Source organism: Emys orbicularis, chromosome 10, assembly GCF_028017835.1.
Source record: "Emys orbicularis isolate rEmyOrb1 chromosome 10, rEmyOrb1.hap1, whole genome shotgun sequence".
NCBI classification, from domain to species: Eukaryota; Metazoa; Chordata; order Testudines; family Emydidae; genus Emys; species Emys orbicularis.
Window position 1 is genome coordinate 22,382,314 of NC_088692.1, and position 17,055 is coordinate 22,399,368.

The 17,055-nt window shown below is 46.2% G+C and overlaps 1 non-coding gene across 1 annotated transcript; it reads left to right on the top strand.

The window, feature by feature from the left end:
• Nucleotides 1–16,783: 16,783 nt before the first annotated feature.
• On the top strand, nucleotides 16,784–16,855 carry TRNAT-CGU (transfer RNA threonine (anticodon CGU)). Its single transcript has one exon. It is a non-coding gene; the product is annotated as a tRNA-Thr (tRNA).
• The last annotated feature ends 200 nt before the right edge of the window (nucleotides 16,856–17,055 follow it).

Here is a 17,055-nt window from a genome sequence, read left to right on the forward strand (position 1 = left end):
TTGCACATGTTTACAGAGAGCACCTCCAACCGTGAGGGGCAACATGGGAGAATGCACAAAGTTGAAAACTTTACACATGAGTGATGGAAAATGGCATTATGAGCCCATTAAAGGCTAGAGTTGATAGCTTGACAGCAAATGAGAGATGATAAATAGGGTGGGGATTGACAGTGACAGACATTGAAAATAAGTACAAGTAGCATATGTTTGATTTGATATAGAAGGGGGAACCAGTGGAGGTATTCAAAGGGGCTGATATGCTTCACAGTATGACATGTACTGAACATGGCATTCTCCAGGAGCAGGAGTAAGATACACTTGGGGAGACCTAATTAGAATAGGCTCTGTGTTTCTCATGTTTACCTGCAGGAAATTGCTACTTTTGTCTCTTGTTGGGTCAGATTCTGATGCCTGTTGTACAGGTTAAAGCCAGAGGGAGTCCATTCAAATTTAGGAAGTAAATGTGGCTTTACAGAAATCAGAATTTGGACTTCCTATATCTAACTAGCAGACTCGCCAACATTATCTAGAGACAGTGGAATTTACAGAAGAATTACAATTGTGCATTATCAACTATGATGTGAAACACACACAAATGATTAAGGAGCACATAGACTAGACATTTTAAAACTTATGACCTGGCTCAGGACTAATGCCGAATGAAACTTGGAATTGCCAGTTTGTGGCAAGTTTTGCTATTCTGAAAATTTGAAACCAATTTTTAAAAAATTTCCTGCAAACTGGAAATCCTGAAAAAAACAATCATTTTGGAAACACAGGGCATGTTTACACTGCAAATAGATACCCTTGGCTGGCTTGGGCCAGCTGACTTGGGCTTGTGGGGTTGGGGCTAAGGGCCTGTTTAATTGAGGTATAGGTGTTCAGGCTCAGTCTTCAGACCGAGCTCTGGGACCCTCCCATCTTGCAGGGTCCTAGAGCCTGGTCTCCAGCCCAAGCTCAAACATCTACACCACAATTATACAGTCTCTTAGCCCAAGCCCTGGGAGCCCGAATCAGCTGCTGTGGGTAAGCCACGGATTTTTAATTGTGGTGTAGACATACCCGCAGAATGATAATTTCAGTCAGCAGCTGCCAGGAGGTCTAGGGTCTGCGGTTCCTGGGAAGCTCTGCCATGATGGTAACCCAGATAGTCAACTGGCCCAGGAGTCTGGAAGCCCTGGGATCCCTGGTCTGGGATAGTCTGCATGATGGGGCTATCCCCAGAGCTGCAGACCGTGGGACTCAGGAGCTCATCTTAGGACTTCCAGGCTCACGGCTCCACAGCAGGGATCCAGCATGAGTCAGGGTGCTCAGAGTTTCTAGGCTCTCTGCTGTGGGGTTGGGAGACAAGACCCAGTGAGAGACAGGCTTCTGGCTCCATGACAGGGTTCCTGGAAGCTCTAGCATGGCTGGCTGCCCCAGGCACTGGAAGCCTGGGGTTTATGACACCAGAGCTGTGCACCCTGGAGGTCTGGGTTCTGTGATGCATCCTCGGGGCAGTCCATATGGCAGGGCTGTCCGAGAGCCTTCTAGGCATGCTGACAGGCTTCCTGTGATTTGACAAAAGTTTGTCAAACCTGACTCGCTTTTGCAAGAAATTTCAGGTTCAGTGAACACATTTCCACTTGCTCTACTTAGGAGGAATTGTAGAAATGGAAGATGAAGGGAGACAGGAAAACTCCAAGGAATTAAGTGATAGGTTTTTTTTTCAAGATGACACTGAAATATGTATGGATAACTATCACCTTATTCAGAAAGATATTCTAAACTCGGCCCATTAGCAACATAATACAGTGCAAAATACGGTAAATAGGTGCAAACAGGGGTTGGGGTATTACCACTATTGATATTTATAGCTCAAGGCTCCCTTACTGAATTTTTATAGTGTTTTAGATGTTTAAATCACATCAAACAATATGTTAAAGACCTGACTGCTTGTGCTAATGCTTAGTATCTCGATATTAGGTTTTAAGCATGGGTACGTCTCTAGTGTAGATAACACATAATGTATCTTTTGTTTCTAGACTGATGGCGTCAGTTGTAAGTTGTTGGGGTTTTTTTAAAGTAAATGATCAGTTATTTACAGATCAGAGATGAAAAAGCCAATTATAAATAAACCTTTTGAATTCAGAGGAAACACCCAGAGGTAAATTAGTGAATATGAGTCAAATGTAGTGATTGTCACAGGATCAAAGGTTCTGAAGCTACCTTTCAGTGAAAATTTTTTATTTCACCTGAAGTCACCCAAAAGGAGTAGCAGAACAGGGCACCAGGAAGGCGGGAGAACAAAGAATGCAGGATCAAACAAACCAGAATTGCTTGGTTTTAATTATGAACTGAACTGGGGTCAGGAGGAATTTGCAGAACTCCCTCTCTGGCTCTACCTGTTGTTGACTAAAATGACAAAACCCTCAGACTGAGCTCCTAGTATGTATGTGGGGACCCCTACTATCCTACTGGCAGTCCGAAATCTCACCAAAATCTCTGACTGAAAAAGGAGGCAATAACTGCAAGATCTGTATATGTCACCTCTGTTTGAATTTAACCGTTTGTAGAGCAAAGTTATAGGCCAAGATGTTAAAGTTACTTGTGATTTTTGGGTGTCCAAGTTAAGGTATTTTAAAGGGGTCTAACCTTTCAGAGCTTGGGTGCTCAGCATTTTCAGAAAATCAGGCTCCTTTAACATATCTCAAGTTGGGCTCCTAGAATCACTAGCCACTTCGGAAAATCTTGTCTATAGTCTCCAGAGTAATTCAGTTCAAATATACTCCGATGACTTGTTATGTTTACTGCATTGCAAACAAGTAGTGCAGTGTGTTTCATAATAACAAGAAGGTTTTTCTCTTACAGGTGAGTGTTTTCAGTAACAGCTCACATTTTTCCCTCAGAGGTAAGCTGGAAACTCCAAACACACACACACACCCCCATGTCCCAAGTGTCAACACTCTAGCCCAATGAATGTGTTGCACTCTGGGAAAACTCTACTGCCCATCCTAACTGTGACAGTGCTACTGATGGGAGTCTGGTGCCATAATAATTAGTTCCTTTGGTGGTTGTCTCAGTGGAATGACTGCAGCCTGGGAAGACTTTATACTGAACTACCATCTAATCTGAGAATTGGGCTCTCCACCTCTAAGCTCAGTCACACAGGCAGGAAAATGTGCACCTGTTCTCAGGATAATTAGGACATCAGTCTCCAGGGCTGTCAAACTATTAAAATTAAACTTTGCCATTCTTAATTTTTAAAATGGAATGTTTAATGAAGGTGGTTTTGTTTGGTTGTTTATTTTTATCTGTTTGTTTTGAAGTGTGACATAAAATGTAGGTTTCAGAGGAAAAACACACACACCCCAGCATGGCTGCTGCTGGCTGCAGTGCAGTGAAGTGCACCCCCAGCACTTGGGGCGCAGTGTGCTCCAGCACCTTCCCCCAGGGATCCCTTATTCCTGCGCCCAACACACCCCAAGAGGCAGGGATAAGGGATCCCTGGGAGGCTGCAGATAAGTTTTGGGGCTGGCTCCCACTCGCCACCCTCATAGTGCACACTGCCTAGATGCCCCTGCACATGCAATCCCAGGGAGGGCGCAGGGCCATGGGAGAAAGGGCCAGAGAGCAGAGCAGGGATCAAGTGCTGCCCTGCAGAGGCAGCAGCAGAGCTCCCGGCTCAGCACAGCACGGGAGGGATGACTCCCAGCATCCTGGTGGTTGGGAACCGCCTCCCACTTGTCAGCTTTGCTCCCTGCTCCAGATAAGCTTCGTGCAGGAGTGAGGAGCCGGAGCGGGAAGGGGGAGTGTGTTTGGCCAGGCTCTAATGGCACTTCTGGCCCCTGTGCTGGCTGCCTGCAGTGCTGCTTCTCTGCCACCGGGAACTCTGAGATACATCCACTGCGCTTCTGGGACCCAAGTCAAGTTGGGACCATGTGCACACAGGAAAGCAATAGGGCTCAGACCCTAGGTCCCAGCTTAACACAGGCTCGGACCCTTCAGCCCTGCAGGGTCGTGGGACCCTAGGTTAGCACAATTGGTGTGTGTACGCAAGGGAGTTAACCTTGAGCCTGGGCTCAAACTTGTACTTACATTGTTGTGTAGACATACCCTCAGAGCCCAAGTTAACTGACTCAGGCTCATATTCATACAGGGCTAAAATCAACAGTCTAGATGTTCCTCTCCAGCCTGTACGGGAACATCTACACTGCTGTTTTTAGCCCTGTAGCACAAGCCCGAGTCAGCTGACGTGGACTCCGAGACTGCATGCTGTGTTTGAGTGGGTTTTTTGTTGTTGTTTGTTTGTTTTTTTTGCAGTGTAGACATAACTTCGTGGCTTTTGTCATGTTAGCCTTGTGGGACATCAGCACGTGAATTCGGCAGAGTGCGTCCACAGTACCGAGGCTAGCATCGAATGTCGGCGCGGTGCACTGTGGGAAGCTAGCCCACAGTCCCCGCTGCCCATTGGAATTCTGGGTTAAGCTCCCAGTGCATGATGGGGCAAAAAACATTCTCGCAGGAGTTTCTGGGTATGTGTCGTCACTCACTCCTCCCTCCGTGAAAGCTACGGCAGATGCCATACTGCAGCAAACGGTGCAGTACAGTGCACCGCCTGTCTCCTGGTACTATGAATCCACCTTGCATGTCCTCTCGTCTTTCTATCTACTTTTTTATCTAACCATTTCCCGCCTTTTTTCGGCTGCCATGAACCAAGCAGCACAGCTTCTGCTCTCCCGCTCTTGCATCGCTAGCTAATTTTTCCATGTTGTCGGTCCTGGGCTCCCGTGGAAGCTACAGCAGGCAACAATTTCCCGCCGTTTTTCGGCCATTGTGAACTGTGGAACTCTGGTCTGTTTGAACAGCTGCAGGAAGGGACTTACTTCCCAGACCAGAAAATTACTGTTGGGGATGTTGAAATGCCTATAGTTATCCTCGGGGACCCAGCCTACCCCTTAATGCCACGGCTCATGAAGCCGTACACAGGCACCCTAGACTGTAGTAAGGAGCAGTTCAACTATAGGCTGAGCAAGTGCAGAACGGTGGTAGCATGTGCCTTTGGATGTTTGAAAGCGCGCTGGCGTGGTTTACTGACTCGGTTAGATCTCAGCACAACCAATATTCCAATTGTAATTGCTGCTTGTTGTGTGCTCCACCGTATCTGTGAGAGTAAGGGGGAGACATTTATGGCGGGGAGGGAGGTTGAGGCAACTTGCCTGGCGGCCAATTTCGCACAGCCAGACAACAGGGCGATTAGGAGAGCGCAGCAGGGCACGCTGCACATCAGAGAAGCTTTGAAAGCCAGTTTCATGACTGGTCAGGGTACGGTGTGACAGTTGTGTTTGTTTCTCTTGAAGTTACCCGCCCCCTATATATATGAAAGGAAATAAAGTCAAAATTGTTTTTAAAAGGTTCTTTATTATTTGTTGCACAACACATTGAAAGAAATCAGAAGGTAGAGTGGGGGGGGGGCTATTGGGTTGGGAGGGTGGAGGAGGAGGGAAGGACAAGTCCAGAAACCAAATCAAAAATTCACATATGCCAGCTTTCTGCTGCTTGGGCGATCCTTTGGGGTTGAGTGTGTGGGTCCCCGTAGCCTCTTCCCCCCCCCCCCCGTTTTCTTGGGCGTCTGGGTGAGGAGGCTATGGAACTTGGGGAGGAGGGAGGGCGGTTATACAGGGGCTGCAGCGGCAGTCTGTGGTTTTGCTGCCTTTCCCGCATTACATCCACCATACAGCGCAGCATGTCAGTTTGCTCCCCCATGAGCTTGACCATAGCGTCCTGCCTGCTCTCATCGTCCTCCTCTCTTCGTGTTCCTGTAATGCTTTACGGGACTCCGCAATTGTTTGCCTCCATGCATTCAGCTGGGCCCTATCAGTGCGGGAGGCCTGCATGAGCTCGGCGAACATGTCGTCCCGAGTTCGTTTTTTCCACCTTCTAATCTGGACCAGCCTCTGGGACGGAGTAGATAGGGGCCGCGTTGAAATATTTGCACCTGTGGGGGGAGAAAAAGGGAGGGTAGTATTTTAAAAGATACCTTTCAGAGAACAAAGGGGACACTCCTCAGTGAAACCGGCAATTCATAGTACACAGCACATGTTCTTTCTGTACAAGTTAGCATTTTGCCTCTTATACTGAAGTGCCTGCCACATTGGTGTGAGTAAGCCATCACACACGGCCGGGCAACAGAATTCAGCTTGCAGGCAACCTAGGGCCATGTGGGGTTCTGCTTCTTCTACATTCATTTCAATGCTTTCAAACTGCTGGGCCCCCTTTCCCATAGCAAGCAATGCCTGGTGCGCTTGCCATATAAAAGGAGGGCCTGCGGACTCTCTGGAATGATCGCTTCACAGAACACTCCCCCCTCCCCCCCCGCACCCACTGCGTGGCTCCGATGAGGCTCTGAGCAGGGATGAGCCCTTTAAACTAAACGCAAACAGCCCAGCATGGCTGGGTTTCCCCCCCCCCCCCCCGCGTGGGTCCGATCAGGCTCTCACTCACCAGAAGTACCTTCTCCAGGGTCATGGTTTGGGAGCCCGCTTTGGGAGTTGGGGGAGGCTATTGGCTCCAGCGTTAAGAATAGTTCCTGGCTAGGGGGGAAAACGGATTCCCCACTTGCCACCTGTGCACTGTCCTCCTCCTCCTCCTCTTCATCCTCCAATGACTCTTCCTCCTTGCAACTCCCCCCTTGCAGGTGTCCACGGAGAGTGGTGGGGTAGTGGTGGCGTCACCCCCCATAATTGCATGCAGTTCATGGTAGAAGCGGAATGTATGGGGCTGTGACCAAGAGTGCCCGTTCGCCTCCCTGGCTTTTTGGTACGCTTGCCTGAGCTCCGTGATTTTTGTACGACACTGCTCTGTGTCCCCAGAGTAGCCTCTTTCCGTCATGGCCCTGGAGACTTTAGCATACGTATTTGCATTCCTTTTTTTGGAACGTAGTTCTGCCATAACAGATTCGTCTCCCCAACATGCGATGAGATCCAGCACCTCCCGTTCGGACCATGCTGGAGCTTGTCTGCGAATCCGGGACTGCATGCTCTCTTGTGATGGTGGACTCTGCATGGTCGCCTGTGATGGTGGACTGTGCTGATGGTCACCTGTGCTGATGGTGACCAAACAGGAAATGAAATTCAAAAGTTCCCGGGGCTTTTCCTGCCCACCTGCCTAGTGCATCGGAGTTGAGAGTGTTGTCCAGAGTGGTCACAAGGGAGCATTCTGGGATAGCTCCCGGAGGCCAATAATGTCGAATTGCGTCCCCAATACCTTTAACCCGGGATTGCGATCTTGATTTAAGCGCTACTCCACTTGCCGAGGTGGAGTACAGAAATCGGATTAAAGAGCCCTTCAAATCTGAAAAAAAAAAGTTTGGTCGTGTGGACGGAATCTTTTTTTTTTTTAATTAACTCGGCTAATTCTGAAATAACTGACTAGTGTAGACCAGGGCTGAGACATGGCTTTCTGCCCCTTTTAGCTACAGAGGAAACATTCATTCCAGCTAACATGGATATCTCAGTAGTAAATGATGTGGAAGTAACAGCACTGCCACAAATAAAGAGACACCACATCTGACAAGCAGCAGCAAGATTAGTCACCTATTGTGTTACAGAGAAAGCACCTCCACTGCAGAATATTATGCTGGCTCATAAGAAGCTGATGAGCCACGTTTACAGGAAACAAGGTAAGTTTTGGTATAGGTTGTAATTGATCAAGAACATATGTACAAACTAACCAGGTTTGAAAAGTAAAAGTTATAAAACTCTTTTCAGTTGCTTATAACAATTACCAGTTTTTAATCATTTGGGCTGAAATTTTCCATACTGGGTGTCTACCTTGGGCTAATAAATGTATGTATTTTTAATTCCAGCTAAAACCATTCAGCCATTTTCAAAAATGATGTTAGGGCAAAAATATACTGTTTTACTCATGCTAAAAAAAGTGTACAGCCCTTTTATTAACAAGCTGTAGCACATCCACCCTATGTAGGGGGGACTTGAAATTTGGCAAGGAGTTCTGATGTCAGGAATGTGTCGTTTGCAATCCCAAATTGGGGTAAGCTACAAGTCTGTGAATTATCTCAGATATACTCAGTAGAGACTTGTCAGAGTTCTGCAGATAAATTCGCTGTACTTTCAATGCCCTACCTATGGGGCCCAACAGTATAGAAGCGAAGAAACAGCCTTGATTTTAATCCAGAGGGGACATGAGCTGGACTGTGCGATGGGTGTGTGTAGTGAGTGGAATAGGACAAGGAGAAGGGAATGGGGGACTGGTAGTCAGGGAGGGAGGTGGGGGAGGCAGACAGAGCTGAAATTGGTTGAGAAACCTTGCGGGGAGGGGGGTGCAGGAAGAGATTGGGTGGAAAAAATGGTGTGTCATCATGTAAATAAAGACAGTATCATAATTCATATGCACAAGGGATGAAATTAAGGTTGCATAGGGAACCTTAAGTCTGACATTTTCTAACTTTTACTGCTTGACTTTGCAACTGTAACACTCTTTTCACATAATTTTTTGTGTAAAATTATATAGACTGGGCTTTTAATTAGCCAATTTAAGTAATACAGAACTATACCTCCACCCACCTAATCCTAGTGCCTTTATGAACAATTGTGTTCTGTGAACTTGTGCATATAAATAACTAAGCCTTTGCTAATGAGATTTTTCTTCTCTCTTTTCTTCCTTGCTCTTCCTCATTTCAGTCAATAACTCAGGAAAACTACCTTCTTCCTTGAATACCTCCCCATTTCTATAAATGCTACTGTTGGGAACAAGGTTAATATCAACCATACCTTTGCCATTCCCCATTCCCTTATCTGCCGCTCTGTAGCACTGGACTCAAGCAGCACTTACAGTTCTAAGCCAGGAGTGTGAGGGTATGTGTAAGCAGCCCTGAAAATATAATTCTAAGACTTCAAAAGAACTTTTGGGATGAAACTGGAAAAAACAGCTGACACCATCAAATACATTTTAACTTCTGTTTGAATAGGTTTTTCATGTAAATGAAAAATCAGACCCTGTGTACTTTTTTTGTTTCTTTGTTTTAATATTATAGTGGGATACTAGCACCACTACAGTAAAGGTTGAGACTAGCTTATTGTTTATTAATCTATTGTAGTCTTTTCTTTGAGTTAAACACCTTCTTTCTGCAGTGTGGCTGAGATGGGGGTGCTTTGTGTATGCCTAACTTCTATTGCCTAGAAAATCACAGGAACAACATTGCGATCCACAAACCCTGAGTTAGACACCTAGGCTCACTATACAACGAATGGGCAGACAGAGGCACCATAGACTGAGATCCACTCAAGGTGAGGAGCTGCCTAAGCTAGCCAGTGAGAGATGCCAACAAGGGAGGCACCTATATCTGCTTGGTGATCAACAAATGGGAAACCATTTCCTAGAGTCAGGCAGCTTGGGAGCCTAAGCAATTTCTTGCAGAGTTAGGTACCCACCTCACTCCACACAAAATGGCAAGAGGAGGTGGAGTAAGTGGGAGAAAGGAAATATCACTAACTCCATTTTGCAGATGGGGAACATTGGGGGGAAGGGGAGAGAGAGAGGAAAAAAAAAAAATATATATATATATATATATATAAATAACTCTGTAGTCCAGTTGTGGGTAGGGCGCCCATGTGGGAGGTCCAGTCCCCCTTCTTCAATCACTCTAATTATTTATCCATAGTGGAACAGCTTCAACAGAAGAGACTGAAGGAACCCTATATCAGAATATCTCACAGTGCTCTCCTGAGAGGTGGGAAAGCCCTGTTTAAATCCTTTCTCCCCTTAAGGTATACGGGGGAATTGAACCTGTGTCTCCCACATCTCAGATGTGTGCTCTAACTACTGGGGCAAAAGTTTTAAAGTGGGCAGTGGTGGCAGCAGCACCACCATTTCCACCCAGATTTTGAATGGGATCTGATCTGTTAGGCACTGCTGAACCTGCCTACCAGAGCAGGCACCACACACAACTTAAGAGGGCAAGTGTCCATCCTCACCTGGTTGAAGATCGCTCTCGGACTTAGGTAGGAGACAGGTGTCTGGATGCTTAGACTGAGGCAGCGGTGCATGTGCCCAGAGGCAGAAATTTAGGAAATGAGTGCGTTTAGGTGCCTACAAGATTCACCAGGAGTTTTGTGGATCACAGTGGAACCTAATCCCACATTTAGGTGCCTAAGTCCCTTTGTGGACTGAAGCCCAAGACTTCTCAGTTCTGTTACAGGATCTGCTACTGGGCCCTTGAAGAAGACACTGAAGCCAAAATTTTCAAACTTGGGTGCCTACATTTAAACCCCTAATCCAGCAAAGCATATACCCCTTGCTGAACTTTAAGAACAGGCTTAAATGGTTTATTCAATCAGCACCAGAAGAGTCAGTACTTTTTTGTTTGTTTTGTTTAAAGAGGTGTCAAACTCCCACAGACTTCACTGGCAGCTGCAGTTGCTTTGTTCCTCCTGAAAACCAGGCCATTTATTTAGGTGCCTATATACAGATGTAGGGGGCTAACTTTAGGTATCTATATTTCAGAATTTCAGTAATAACTTCTCTGTGCATAAATGTTTTCACTTGTAAAATAGGGATAATACCCATATGTCTCAAAAGGGTGTTGCAATACTTAATAGGTATTAATTAAATAATTAATGCCTATAAAGTTCTTCAAGGCCCTCTAATGGAAGGCAAAAAAATATAATTATTGAACCTCATACTCGGACATCAAATGTGACTATTTGAAGGAGACACAGAAAGACCACAATCATGGGCCTCATTCCATTAATATTGTCAATAACATTTCATTAAAAATGTCCCTAAGTGACTGTTAAGTCTCTCTCAGGTTCATGCCTTGTAACAGTACTAATGCAGACACGATTTTATTTTTGGAAGTGTTCCGACAGCGTGTGTTAAGATTATATAGTTACTCACTGAATTTTATCTGGTTAAAATAAAATCAATCAAAATAAATATTAAACGTTTCATTTTTAATAAAATGACTTAGTTCCTTGAATTTTCATCAAATGAAGCAGAATGCCACATTAACTAGTGATTGAATTAAGTGGAAGGCACTGTGAGATGCACCATAAGTGCATGACTGGTATGAAATATCTCCATGAATGAGGAGCAAAGACAGAATTAATGACTGATGCTTGCAAGAATAATTTTATATATATATAAAAAGACTCTCAAACATCTATACAAATTTTTCAGAAACAAAATATAAAAGTATGGTTTATGGTTTAGAAAGCCTTGTTGTCTAAACAGGAACCCAAACAAAACCCTGTTTCTGCCTCTCTGCTGAACACTCCAAACCCAGTATAGGGTGTTTATTGCAGGCTAAGGGAAATAAATATTTTAGGAGCCTCTTGTTTAAAACACGGGCAGTACATCACTGGCATCAAGACATATCCTCATCTGTATTAACTTAGATACTCAGGGTTTACTCAAAAACACTTGACTTGTGGCAAGTCTGCCATGCTTTCTGACTGGTTATCCACCACTTGAATATAAGCTGGTTGTCAAAACTCTTGACAGGACTGCCTGGCACATAAAGAGGTATCAGAGACAGTACTTGAGGCCATATTAGTCACGCAGATATGATATCTTATTCCTGAGTATACGCTAATAACCCTCTTTAATCTTCCAATATAATCAAAACTGCAGTTATGACATTACAATCATAACACATCTTGTGAGCAAGACATATCTGTTTTGGATTGATTGCTATCTGATAATTGATTAGTTCATGATATCTTAACAATGATACTAAAGAAACACAAAACTTCAAACTGTATACAAAACATTATTTTTCTTTTAAATGAGATATTTTATCAACAAACCTTTGTCTCATCTTTCTGAAATCTGAATTTTTAAACTGCAAATCAACTCAATCTCCCTGGAAAACAGAATGAAAAGAACATGTCATAAAATCACCATGTTAAAGCAGTTAAATATCAGTAAAACAATCTGGAAAAAACAAACTATGCTCCAGAAAGTGCTTAGAACCTATTCCAAACCTTGCTGAACATTTAGATTAATTCCGAAATGTTACTGTTGGCTGTTCATTTGCTTCTTTCTATTCATAAACACTCCATAAACATATGTTTATAACTGTATATTAAAGCTTTATGAATTATTATTTATTACAGTAGCAAGGCCCCAATATCACAGAGTAAGGCCCCATTGGCAGGGCCGGCGCAACCCATTAGGCGACCTAGGGTGCTAACCTTTGGGGGGGGGCGGCAACCGCGGCGGCCAGATCTTCAGCCGCCCCGGTTGTCGGTGGTATTTCGGGGGCGGGACCTTCCGCTGCCTCTGTCGGGGGCGGTATTTCGGGGGCGGGACCTAGGGCGGCAAAAAAGCTGGCGGCGCTCCTGCCCATTGGACTATGTGCAGTACAAACATGTAACAGGAAGTCAGTCCCTGAGCCAAGGAGCTCATTCACGCTCTAGGCTTATGCCAAGACATGAGCTGCAACAAGTAGATAAAACAAATGTGGGTGTGGGCAAGACAAGTAACAGTGAAACAAGCATGTTTTGCATAGGTGACAGCTTGCCACCTGCCTAACCACTGCTAGACAGCATTGTTTTGGAGGCTTCAGAGCAGAGATAAGTCTTCAGGAAGCATTTAAAGGAGAACAACATGGTGGCTTTATGGATTTTGTCATAGAGGTTTTTTCCTCCATGAGTAAGAGGTGACATGGAGGAATACAAAAAGGTGTTAGTAGGAGAAGTGGACTAATAACCTTTCCTTTTTATTCCAGAATCAGCTAGGTGTTGCCCGGGTTCAGATTTAGACAGCATCCACACACAGAAAACTGCTTTAAAAACTCGTCCTTTTCCACAGGAATGACTTTATTTAAAAACAAACAAACAAACAAAAAAAACAAGATACCTTCTCCTAGGCACAGTTGCTTGTCAGGGTATGTCTTCACTATCGGCTGGATCGGCGGGCAGCGATTGATCCAGCGAGGATCGATTTATCGCGTCTAGTCTAGACGTGATAAATCAATCCCCGAGTGCTCTCCCGTTGACTCCTGTACTCCAGTTCGGCGAGAGGCGCAGGCAGAATCGATGGGGGAGTGGCAGCAGTCAACTCACCGTAGTGAAGACACCGCGGTAAGTAGATCCAAGTACGTCGACTTCAGCTACGTTATTCACGTAGCTAAAGTTACGTAACTTAGATCGATCCTCCCTGCCCCCTCACCCCTCCAGTGTAGACCAGGGCTCAGTTTCCTTCTTTAGGAAAGCTCAGCCCACAGCCTAGATTCTCTCCCCCTTATATCTGGATGGAGTGCTGAGATATGAACGAGAGTGAGTCAGCAAAAGCCACTTAACATTTTCCCCAGTAGCATCAACACCTTCAAAAAATGGTAGGAGTGTTTCAAGTAAACACTAAAAGCCTGTTACACTGCTGTTTAAGTTTGATGTAGAGCAATGGCTCTCAACTTTTTCAGACTACTGTATCCCTTTCCGGATTCCGATTTGTCTTGCATACACCAAGTGTCACCTCACTTAAAAACTACTGCTTACAAAATCAGACATAAAAATACAAAAGTGTCACAGCACACTATTACTGAAAAATGGCTCACTTTCTCATTTCTACCACATAATTATAAAATAAATCAATTGGAATATAAACATTGTACTTACATTTCAGTATATAGTATATAAAGCAGTATAAACAAGTCATTGTCTGTATGAAATTTTAATTTGTACTGATTTTGCTAGTGCTTTTTATGTAGCCTGTCGTAAAACTAGGCAAATATCTAAATGAGTTGATGTACCCCCTGGAAGATCTCTGTGTACCCCTGCTTGAGAACCAACCATATTGATTTTAATATAAAACAGAAACATCACTTGGCTCACTGGAAAATTCCTCCTACTCAGATAGAGTCCTTAGGAAAAATGATTCCAAAGGCTCCTTCTTCCAATCACTCCTAATTCCAGCAATGGGCACTGCAAGAGATGTCACAGAACTAGATATACCACTTATTCCAGAACAAGTTAGAGATCAGCCTGAATAGCATATTAGAAGTATGCAGCATAAATGGGGTTTCCCCTTACAGACACAGAAACCTACTGATGCCTCCATGCCAAACCCATCTAGGAGAAGCAGAGTAAAAAGAGAAACAGATATGGAAAATGTAAATAGTTTACCATTCAACAATGAAGAAACTAAATATTTCCTTGAGATCCACGTAAAAAAGAAAATAATTCAGAAAAAATGGGGAACTTCCAAAAAAGTAGCAGAATCATTAAGAAAATGTATGCTCCTAGCACCACAGTTCCAAGAAGAGATCATGGCAGGAAATACAGGAAAAGCCCAAAATTAACCCACGTAAATGTTAGAGGTCATGAGTTTCTCAAGTCCCTGGATATAAATTTCCTATTAGATGCAAGATTATTATGGTTTATCTGTGAAGGAAACTTATTGTGATAAAGTAATGCCAATATATGCAATTCTTTTCTTGACTGGACAATGAATCCGTTCTTCATTTAGACCGTTATTTTTGAGGACGGCAGGGATTCAGGATTCATACACCAAGAGGGCAATCACTACTGAGACAGCTTAATTTTGCTTAGACTCATTGCACCAGGTAGAACCTTTTGATTTTGTCTGGCATCAGCAATCAGAAGGATCATACTTTACAAAATTAACCAAGGAAACACAACTTAATTTGGGTGTCTGGGATAATTCTCCTCAGAGGATTTAATAGGATTTCTCTGGGCATATCTACACTGTGTTTGGGAGCAAGCTTCCACGCCTGGATCCAAACTCAAGTGAGCAGAGGCTGCGCTAGTGTTCTTAAAACAGCTGTACAGATGGTGCTTTAACTTTGTGGCTGGAGCTCAGGCTCTCAAAGTTTCCCCAGCTTCACAGCCAAATCTTCAGTGTCTATACAGCTATTTTTAGAGCACTAGTGTGAGCCCCATTACCACAAGCCCATGGACCTGGGCTTGGAGGTTCACTCCCACATGATGCATAGAGTTTGAGTAGAGCAGCACGCCTGATTGTCCATTTATCCTCAGAGATATGCTTAGGGAAGATCTATGGAGGTGGTTCTCAAACTGCAGGTCACGACCCAGTACTGGGTTGCGGCGGCTCTGGTCAGCACTGCCAACCAGACTGTTAAAAGTCTCATCAGCGGTGTTGCCCAGCTAAGGCAGGCTAGTCCATACCTGTTCTGACACTGCGCTGCGCCCTGGAAGTGGCCAGCAGCAGGTCCAGCTCCTAGGAAGTGGGGCCAAGGGGATCCGCGCGCTGCCCCTGCCCTGAGCACTGGCTCCGCACTCCCATTGGCCCCTTCCTGGCCAATGGGAGCTGGGGGGGCGGTGCCTGCGGGTGAGAGCAGCGCGGAGCTGCTTGCCCACCTCCACCTAGGAGCCGGACCTGCTGCTGGCCGTTTCCGGGGCACAGCATGGTCCGCGGTGCTAGGACAGGAAGGAAGCCTGCCTTAGCACCCCTGCTGCAATGCTGACCGAGAGCTGCCCAAGGTAAACCTGCACCCCAACCCCCTGCCCCAGCCCTAAACCCCCCTGCACCCCAAACCCCTCATCCCCAACCCCACCCAAGCATGCAGTCCCAGCCCAGAGCCCTGACCCCCTCCTGCACCTCAATCCCCTGCCCCAGCCTAGAGCCCCCTCCCACACCCTGAACCCCTCATTCCTGGCCCTACCTTGCAGCCCTCACTCCAACCCTCTGCCCCAGCCCTGAGCCCCTCCCACACCCCAAACCCCTCATCCCCAGCTCATTGGGTCACAGGCACAGCTACATTGCTCAGTGAGGTGCAGCCCTGGGGGTTTCACCCCATGCAGTGAGGCTTTGGCTTTCTACCCTGGGCCCCAGCGAATCTAACACTGGCGCTGCTTGGCGGCCCCCCCAAAACCTGCCCACAGCCCACCAGGGGGCCCCAGACCCTGTAGAGTGGAGTTTTTCAGTCTGAGGAAAATCATAACACTGTACAAAAGTAGTGGATGTATTTGTGCTGTGTATGTACTTACCTACTAATATAAAATGAGTGACATCTACTGGCAAACAATAATATTTATCACATTTGTATATTCCATAAAATAGTTACGGTACAGAAAGCTCGCGACTGCAGCTTTTCTCAGGAAGTACCTACCTCCCCGCTGAAATCTGACTTCTGCCCCACGCAGACTGAGGAGGAAGCATCTCAGGTGACACCCCCACCCCCCATTCCTACACCTCAACATAGACCCCTCACCCCAAAACCTGTCTCCCACTGCTCCCCCAGGCACCCCCTTATCACCCCACTTGTGCAACGGGAGTGTGCAACCCCCCCCCCCCCCGGCTCCGGGCCAAGCGCTGGTCTCCCTGTATTCCCGTGACCCGTTCCCCTAGAATGAAGGGGACGCTCCGTGCCCCTCCTCCGGCTCACGTTCCCGCCCCGTAACGGAACAAGGGGAGGGAATTTAACACCCTCCCCTATTCGATCTAGGTAACCCCCCCCCGGGCCGGCCGCGTCCCCCTCCCCCACACAGCCTGGGCGGGAAACACCCCCTCACTCTCCCCACGCCAGAGCGTGAGCCGCCCCCGCGGGGAACGGCGGGCTCGGCGGGGAACGGCGGCGAAGTCCCAGAGCTCGCTAGTGGGCAGCGAGACAAGAGCGCGCTGCGAACAACACTTGAGAGCTCGCGTTAACAAACCAGTGCGCATGCGTACTCGGACCACTGAAAGTGGGAGGAGCTGGTGTTACTAAATGCTGCGCACGCACTCGGAGGTATTTTAAGAGCACGCCCACTGTCGGGAGTGGTGCCAGCATATATAGCTGTCAAGCGGCGATTTTAACGCAGGCGCGGTGGCCAAGTGGTAAGGCGTCGGTCTCGTAAACCGAAGATCACGGGTTCGAACCCCGTCCGTGCCTGACCCACTTAAAGCGGGTGGTTTTCCCGAAAAGAATTGCTGGGATCATTTTTAGGGGACTCTAGGAAAGCTCAGTACCATCCAGCAGAACCCAAAGATTTGGTACAGCCGCACACAGGGTGTTTTCAGACACCTCCTTCTGTCTCCTGAAAACCCACATGTCTGTATCTCGCCCGTATTGCATTAGTCGCTGTCACTTTC